An 8933-nucleotide genomic window follows, 5' to 3' on the forward strand; every position below is an offset into this window, starting at 1 on the left:
CAGTTGGCCTCCTACTAATACTCAGTGTCATGGGAGGCCCATATTTTGCATTCCATGCCAAGTGCAAAGGCCTTGAGTTCATTGCAGCCTTTGCCAGATACAGAAGACCCCGCGTTTCCTTGTGGCAGCAGCCATTTAACAAATGGGACATAAATGTGCGTTGGGGAAAGAGAGATCTTCCCCTTTCCTTTTCTCTTTGTGAATACAAATATCAAACTGTGGTAGGTTTCGGCGAGGAGCGAAAAGCAGGTCTCCAAGTCTGAAGCAAAGACCTTTTTTTTCTTTATTTTCTATGCCCTGAATGGCTTGCTTTGCACTCAAGTTAACTCATGTACTGGACGTTGTCCAAGTACATTTTGTCTTTTGACAGAGGGCCAGCTTTCACTCAGCTGTGGTACCGTTTCTGCTTCTCGCTCTCCTCCTAACCCCCTCCCCTCCCTGCCCTCCTGCGTTTTTAGTCCCATTCCTTAGCGCAGCCAAAGTGGTAGAAGGAAAGAAGGAAAGTGGGGGGCGGGCGGCAGCAGCAGCAAGGCAGAACTCAGATCAGCGCTGAAATGAGCTGTGCTAAAGCTATCTGGGAGCCCTGCACCCCCCCCCCTCCCAACCACCACAGCTCCACCCCACGTTAATGAGTTCTGTGTACTGAACTGTCCCAAGCTGAGCTCCAGCTCTGAAGAGAGGGAGAGGGAGAGGGAGAGGGAGAGGGAGAGGGAGAGGGAGAGGGAGAGGGAGAGGGAGAGGGAGAGGGAGAGGGAGAGGGAGAGGGAGAGGAGAGAGAGAGAGAGAGAGAGAGAGAGAGAGAGAGAGAGAGAGAGAGAGAGAGAGAGAGAGAGAGAAGGCATGCCTGAAACCAGCTGAGGCAGGAAGCATTTGAACTCTACACCCTGCCAAATAGCTTCCAGATGTGCAAGATATGGCCTCACTCTGTGCTCCAACTGAGGCTCTGGCAGCAGATGCCTGCACATTTCTGGTACACTGGGAACATGAAAGAAGATATTTTACAACATCTGCTTTCTTTTCCCAATGCACTCTCTGTGTCACAATGCTCTTTTTTCTATAGTTAAACCACACACACACACACACACACACACACAGAGAGAGAGAGAGAGAGAGAGAGAGAGAGAGAGAGAGAGAGAGAGAGAGAGAGAGATGAAGGGGGTGTTACACTCCTTTTCACTGACTCACTTAGGGTTGCCATATTTCAAAAAATAAAAACCAGGACACTCCGAACATTGCTGAGCTTAAAACGTCAAAAAAATTCCCCTGGACATCAATTCCGCCTTTGAAATCCTGGTAATGTCCGGGAAAATCTGGACGTATGGCAGCCCTCGACTCACTGAAACCCGTACCCCTTAACCTTCCTAACCAGGTAGACAGAATTTCGATGCCACCTGAAACAGCAATCTCAGTCCTCCCCTGAGCTTGACTGCTGGGAGTGCGAAACCAACACAGCACAAAATTAGCCAGGTTAAATCAAGGCAGGTCACTTGAAGGAAGGGAAAGCCCCATAATTCCAAGGATCAGACCAGGGGGGGGGGAGAGGAGAGAGGAGCCCTCCACACCATATATTTAAGGCACATTTAAAGCACATGACTCCCCCCCCCAGAAAATTGGGACCTGTAGTTTGTTAAGTGTATTGGGAATTGTAGCTCAGTGAGGGGTAAGCTACAGTTCCCTCCAGACCCTTGGAGGGAAGCAACTGTTAAAGCAATATAAATGTGCTTTAAATGTGTGGCATGTGGAGAGTGCTGCTGTGTTCCATAGCCATTTTATCTGCCCGACGGCAGACAACCTCCCAAACCTACAGGCAGTGTTTAGGGGAAGCAGATGCAGGGTGAATGTGTCCATCCAAACTCTCTTGCCTCTTAAATCAGCATGTGTCCTGAAAGCCTGAATAGGGTTAATATCAAATTTCTGAAGAAACTGAGCTGAATGAGCTTCGCTGCTCAAAGGCTCTACCTCCCATGGTCTTAGGACCAAACTAGATGAAGATGAGAGTACTATACACTTTGGCACTGTATCATTGATTGATTTTTGTTTCACCAACAGCCAGCGGAGGGGGTGTGAGCCAAATTGGGGAGAGGGGTGCTTCAACCCTTTGTCCCCAGTCACAAACCCAATGGAAGCCACCACCATCTCTGCAAGCCTGCTCTTCCTAAGGGGAAGAAAGCAGTGGGAGAAATTGGGGGTTTCTTTTTTCAAGTAGTCCGCTACAAAAGATCCAGGATGGCATTAAAATGAATTGTAAGCACAGTGGAGAAATTACAATATGCATGCAATAGGCTTCTTTCTTTTTCCTCTTTTTTTGCAATCTGTGCTAAGCTTCTGTACCAGCTGAATTCACAGTTATCTACCCCTGGTATTCTATGTGTTGTTGTTTTTAGAAGATAGAGCAAAAGAGGAAAAAGCAGAAACATGGAATAGTTAAAACCAAATTGTCCTACTATGATGACAAAGTGGCACATTTTGGATTTCTTTCTAATGTTATTCATCACGACACATGTCTAAATGTCACCGTTACCGAATCAGAAGCATATGTACATATGCTGCAACATATTGAGTCATCCTGTTTTATCAGTGTGTGTCAGGTGATGTCAGACAGAGGATGCACCAGAATTGGTCTAGAAAGAGACGTGTGCTGTGCAAACAGGCCAGAGCCATTGATGAGCAACCAGACTTGCAAGGCTTTGACTTTTTACCCTACTCCAGATTATCAGTAGATCCACGCTACACATTTAAAGCACATCCAGCACACGTTTATAGTGCATGACATCTCCTAGAGAAGCTGTAGTTTGTTAAGGCTGTTGGGAATTGTAGCTCCGTAGTGGGTAAACGACAGTTCCCAGGATGCTTTGGGGGAAGTCACATATTTACAATGATGAATCTCACTTGCAAATCTTGCACCATCTGTGGGAATGGATGTAACCTGTGAAAATGGTGGCACAGTGGTTGTAGCCAATGCTGCCCTTCCATCCACAGAAGGCGCCTTGAACCAGAACCGGAACCAGGGGCTCCCGTGAGCATCCTGCAAGCTCCCGGAGCAGATGTGAGGAGGTGCAGGAGAACGCAGAAAGAAGGGCATTTATGAACACCACTTCTTCCCATTCACAAAACCAGTAGATAGATCAAAGAGTCTTCCATGAACAGGACAGTAGCACTGAGTACAAACAATATTCAGATGGATCCATAGCCATTCACTAGGCACAAATTTGCTTCTGATACACTTGGTCTGGTGCCTTAGGGAAAATCAGAAAATTGGGGGAGGGGGAAGAGGTTTTGCGTAACTTTTTGTAGAGCTGTCATGAATCCAGAATAATCCAGATTTCCCCGAGGTTTTCGGAGTTTAGCCCAAGGATTAATTCTGGACATGATTCCAGATGTCCCTCTTTCTACTAACAATGGACTGTCCTAGTTTTGGTTGACACTGAGAACCACAACACTAGTATAAAAGTCTAGCACTACACACAAATAAAGAAATCTTGTGCAACTGACCATTAGAAATAATCTGACATTCAATAGGCACTAATATGTTGAATCATTAAAATTAATTTCCTACAGTTCGTATGCGAAGATCTAAAAGAACAATGGGCAAACATAATGTCCTTGTCTTCCACATGCTGCAGTGGAAATCAATTTTGTCCAAAATTAAAAATAGTTGGGGTAGGTAGTGGCTTCGGAACGTTTTAGGACAAGATTATCCATATCTTTTGGGTACGCACACACAATTAGAAATCTGAAAAACTTGGTGTTGTGAGCACCACAAAATACTCATTTTCACAGAAGAAAAACAAAATACGTAGATACCTCACCAATAAACCTGGGCAAAACACTTATCCCCACTTCCCACCCCCAAAAAAGCTAAATTAAACATGGGGGAAGAGGCAGCGCTTCCAAAGTCTGTGTGCACACCCAAAAAACCCTCAATGTTTTTTTAAAAAATTGGGAGAGGCAGGAAGCCTTGTGTCATTGACTGGTTCGACACAGAGGAAGGATGGGAGGAGCCAGCTAGGAAACCACCAAGGGAAGAAGGCTCAGAGTCTGGGGCATGGTGGTAGGACAATGATGAGTGGTGCCAGGGAGAAGTGGGGGAAGCCTGGGAAGATGAGGTGTCAGAAGCTGAAGAAGTAACAGGGCTTAGTGAGCAGGGAGAGTCTGTGGCAGAATCAGAATCAGAAGCTGAAGCAGGTGGGTGGAGGAGAGAGACCAAGAGGCAGAAATGAGTCAGGCTGGTGTCTCACCCTCTTACTGTGATGAGCTCCCCTCCTCCCCTGTTTCCAAGATCCAGAAGAGGGCTGAAATGGGCAGAGCAGTGACAGACCTCACACAGGCGCAATCTCCAATTGCTTTGGGAAATTCCTGGAGAGGAGAGGAATTAGATGGCTGTGGGCAGCCAGGGACTTTCAGTCTCAGCAACTGATTCATGGGGCAAGACCTACCAGAGATTAGCTGCTGTGCTCATTAGGACTGAAACTCAGCCAAGTCTGTGAAGATCAGACCAGGAATCCAAATAACTTGCAGTTTTATGTTCTCTGCTCTTCTTCTTAATGGTCAAACTAAAAATGTGCTACATTCAGTAGTTATTATTATTATTATTATTATTAATAAATAATAATAATAATAATAATAATACCCTGCCCACTCTGGATGGCTCCCAGCAGAATATTAAAAACACGCTAAAACACCAAACATTAAAAACTTCCCTAAACATTAAAAACTTAAAGAAACTTAAAACATTAAAAACTTCCCTAAACAGAGCTGCCTTCAGATGTCTTCTGCCCGCATTTTATTTGTATCTTTCAATACAAATGTCACAAAAGAGTGCCTTCTGTTCCTTCTGGTACACAGCATGTGAGGCCATTCATAGCCCTCCAAGCGAAATTATTATATCCACATTCACCCCCCCCCAAATGGCAAGTCTGCACAGCAACAATTTAATTCATCAGTATTTTCATAACTACTGCTCCAACGTAATCAAAAGAATAAAGGCACAGAAACCAAAGAGAAGATCCTGAGTAATCAGTAATGAAATGCTTTTAACCTTTGAGAGTGAGAATGAACTAACTGGAAACAACTCTTGTGTGTTCGACAGGCTGGACTGTTGCGCAACAAGCACTGAGGCCAGCAGTGTCCCCAATGAAGTAGCCTGAGGGGGGAGGGAGTCAGGCACTCTGTCTGCCAGTATGGACAGCCGTCTCTCCCCACCCCACATGTCCCCTTGCCATTCTCACGAGGCATTCTGTCCCTGGGACACAGAGCAGTAAATAGGATGCTTGCAGCAGCAAGCTGAAAAAGGAGGAAAGGAAAGGAAGTCGGGGCTCTCATAGACGCAAGAAGCATCCCTGAGTACAGGAGGTTTTCCCCACCTCCGATGGCCAACCTTAGGGGACAGGGTGTGGAGCTTGCGTGCTCATTGCCACAGCACCCCAGTGCATGTTCACCCTACACACCTTGAGACGGCTTGAAGAGGGCTGGCATCCTACTCATAACCCTGGTAAATAAAGGATGCTGGGCTGTGACTTGCCAGCATAGCTCCCTATCGCCTGCTAAGCAACAGCTTCTTTTCAGCAAACCTGGGAGTAGCTTTTCCAGGATGACGCTTTTGCATATTGAACTACTTTCCTCCTGGCATGCCAGAGTTCCCCTGAGTTTCTTCCACCCTCTTAAAATGCCTCTGGCCTTCCTCACTCCTCCAGCAGTCCCTTTGCTTGCTTCCCCAGCTCCCATGTCTTGTTCCTTAGCAGAGTCTAAATGAAAGGATAGGAACATTTATTTCTCCGTCTTTTAACTCTCCTTTTCTCCAATTGCTCTCCCAAACTGCTCCCACCAACACAAGAAGTTGAAAGCCAGACTATGCAGCTGCACCATTCAACCCAACAATCCCTCCTTTTCCTCTTGGGAAGCCTCATAGTTAACCATTTAATTGCTCGTTTTGTATATTTTTCTCAATTAAAACCAGGAAAGTTCTGACTTCGCCTCAGTTGCTCCCCTGAGCACCTGTTGAGGGTGCTCTGCCACCCAGCCTAAACAATTAAAATATAGCCCATGCTCAACTCCTCTTTGCATTTTGGTTATGCAATCTAGTCTCAGAAGCTCCACCAGGCAGACAGTTGCCTGTTCGGTGGCGACACAGAACCAAGGTAGCATTGGGATATGGTTCTCCCAGCAAAGCATTCCAGCTAATTTTCTCACAGTCACTCATGTCCCAGAAGAAATTATTCCCTGGACATGGAGAAGTAGTTGTGCAGATGTGTTTAGAGACAGAAATTAAAAGAGAGAAGAAACAGTGCAATTAAATTTAAGCTGTTGAACTTTGCTATGAATGATTTGTTTACTTACTTCATTTCTAGTCTGCCCAGAACCCGAAGTTCTTGGGGAGGTTTGCAATAAAAATTATTAAAACCATGAAATAATACATGCACACAAAATCTAAAACAGAGTAAAATAGCAGTATGTGTGAAACTGGAATACAGCCTACGGTGCAAAGGATCTAAACAGTGCTAAAAGATCTGGGAGAATAAAAAGGACGTCAGCAGGTTCCAAAAAGAACAATACATTGGAAAGCGTGTCTAAGGAGGGCAGTTCACTGAAACCCCCCACTTAGAAGCCACCCCCCTCACTCATTCAGTGGAGGCACCCAGAGAAAGACCCCAGGAGATGACTTTACACAGGGCTTGCCATGGGCACCAGTGTGCCTGCCTGTACTTCTTATGGTGCCCATGAAAGGTCTCAGGAAATACCACTCAAACATTCACAATACATGAGAGACTGCTTGCTCTTCCTGTTACATTCTTGTTTGCATTGTCTCAGGGCTCAGCTACATTGGCAAAGCAAAAAAAAAATGTTTTAAATGTGTTGTTTCTGCATTCTAAGACTGTGACACCAGATGGCGCTGTGGAGTTCTGTTTTAGATAACCTGATTGCAACTCGTTTAACTGAAATGCTTCTTTGATGCATCTCTAGGGACTCAGTTAGCCAACTGCAAATAAAATGTTTTAAATGTGATGTAAAGTGCAATATACAAATATGACACAAGATGGCAACAGTGAGCTATGCTGAATACAATGTTTTTTTTCCAAAACGTTTTTTTAAAAGCATTTTCACAGCATTTTTATATGTGTGTAGATTCCACCTAGATCCAGCCTCAGCTTCTCCTACACTGAAGCCATTGTTCCACGTCACTCATAAGTCATTTTGTGTTATGTCACTTCCCTACAGCAGCCATTTGTGATATGTTACTCTCCCATGGCAGCCATTTTGTGACTGGAACCCATGACACTTTCTAATAATTCCACTAGCCCAAAAAACTTCAGAGACCCCAGATTTAGGCTAGAGGCAGGTTAAAAAGTACTCTTTCGAGTAACCATGCCCCCAATCCATCTAGTGCAGGCACCCCCAAACTTCAACCCTCCAGATGTTTTGGACTACAATTCCCATTTTCCCCGACCACTGTTCCTATTAGCTAGGGATCATGGGAGTTGTAGGCCAAAACATCTGGAGGGCCACAGTTTGGGGATGCCTGATCTAGTGCTTGAAAAGTTAATACCAACATTTCAAATTGTGCTTGAAAACTGACTGGAAACCAGGGAGGCTGGCAAAGATTGTCCTATTAGTGAAGTTTCCAAACCATTTTCAAAGGCAACCCCACATATTATGCCTTGCATTAAATCAGGAGTGGCAGACTTTGTGGTCTTTCAAATTCCAGAGGCACCCTTTACAAAGCTAAAATTCAGTGCCCACCACCTCTCACCTTCTGTTTTGCTCAATTCACTACATCATAGTGGTGGCGCCCCCTAGGCTCAGTGCCAAGTGCAGCAGAACCAGTCCCACTGACCTCTGAAATCACCTCTGAAATCCGCCAGGTGGTTATCAGAGCATAGATAAATGAAGCTAGGCTATCTATCTCTGTCCAGATAGGGTCTACCTAAGCTGATTAAAGACACTCCAAGCCAAGGAGGTCACTTGGACCCTGCATTGTCACTGGGGACACAAGGGCACCCACAAACTATCAACCTCATTCTCTAGAGCAAGGGTGCTGAGGAACCTGTGGGGCTGCAGATGTTGTGGGGCTACCTCTCCCATAAGTCCCACCCAGCATAATTGATGGTCAGCAGGGCAACGGGAGTTGTTGTCCAACAAGATCTGGAGAGCCACATGTCCCTACTCCTGCTCAAATGCACTTCCCCTCCTAAAGTTCTTTTTGCACCAACACTCATCCGGGTGGCATTTGCCCTCCATTCACTCAGCACTGAAAATCTCTTTGCCCCCAACCTTCCAAGACTTGAAATGGAGCTGCACACATACACACAGATGGTTTGTATGAACGCTTTGACAAACTCCTATTTTTCGCCCTCAACTTTAGCATGCTGCATCTTGCCAAGCTAATTGTCTACTGAAAGGAATAGAAAAAGGAAAAAAGAAAGAGAAGAAAGCCAAACCCACATTCTTTCTGCTAACCATTCTCAGCTTTCGTCCCTGCCCATTCCTCAGAGACTTGTGTAATTTAATATTTTTACTACGGAACATGGTGACCGATAAGCTTGTTTTACCAATTAAGCAAAAGCACAAAGCAAGTTGCCAGAAGGAATTATCACCGCCTATCAGTTAACTTCACCGAGACCCACCAGCCAATCTGATGGAGCATTGCCCAGTGGTCAAAACCAAATATGAATCTTATTAAACAAGGAGGGAGAAAGCTCTGGATTTTTTTTTTAAAAAAAGCACGCTTCAGTCTGAGTTTATGTACACAAGCCACATGGCCTCCCCAGTGGGCACAGATCTGCATTCGAAATCTACATTTGAGTCACATCTCTGACACAATCTCAGTGGCCTTGGGTAAACCACTTATAACTCAGCCTTTCCCAACTCCCACCCCCAAATGGAGCAATAATGCATCTCACCATTTTTATTTTTGCAAAGATTACAAAGCACTTTGC

The 8933-nt window shown here is 45.2% G+C and overlaps 1 long non-coding RNA gene across 2 annotated transcripts in view; it reads right to left on the bottom strand.

Moving 5' to 3' along the window:
- LOC148684439 (uncharacterized) overlaps window positions 1–6758 on the bottom strand; it is an 83967-nt gene extending 77209 nt beyond the window's left edge. For both annotated transcript variants that reach the window (XR_015946100.1, XR_015946101.1), the window contains exon 1: window positions 6337–6758. This is a non-coding gene — a long non-coding RNA (uncharacterized LOC148684439). The remainder of the gene's footprint in view (window positions 1–6336) is intronic.
- Between the last annotated feature and the right edge of the window lie 2175 nt (window positions 6759–8933).

The sequence above is a fragment of the Zootoca vivipara genome, chromosome 10 (genome assembly GCF_965207765.1).
Source record: "Zootoca vivipara chromosome 10, rZooViv2.hap1.1, whole genome shotgun sequence".
Lineage (NCBI taxonomy): Eukaryota > Metazoa > Chordata > Lepidosauria > Squamata > Lacertidae > Zootoca > Zootoca vivipara.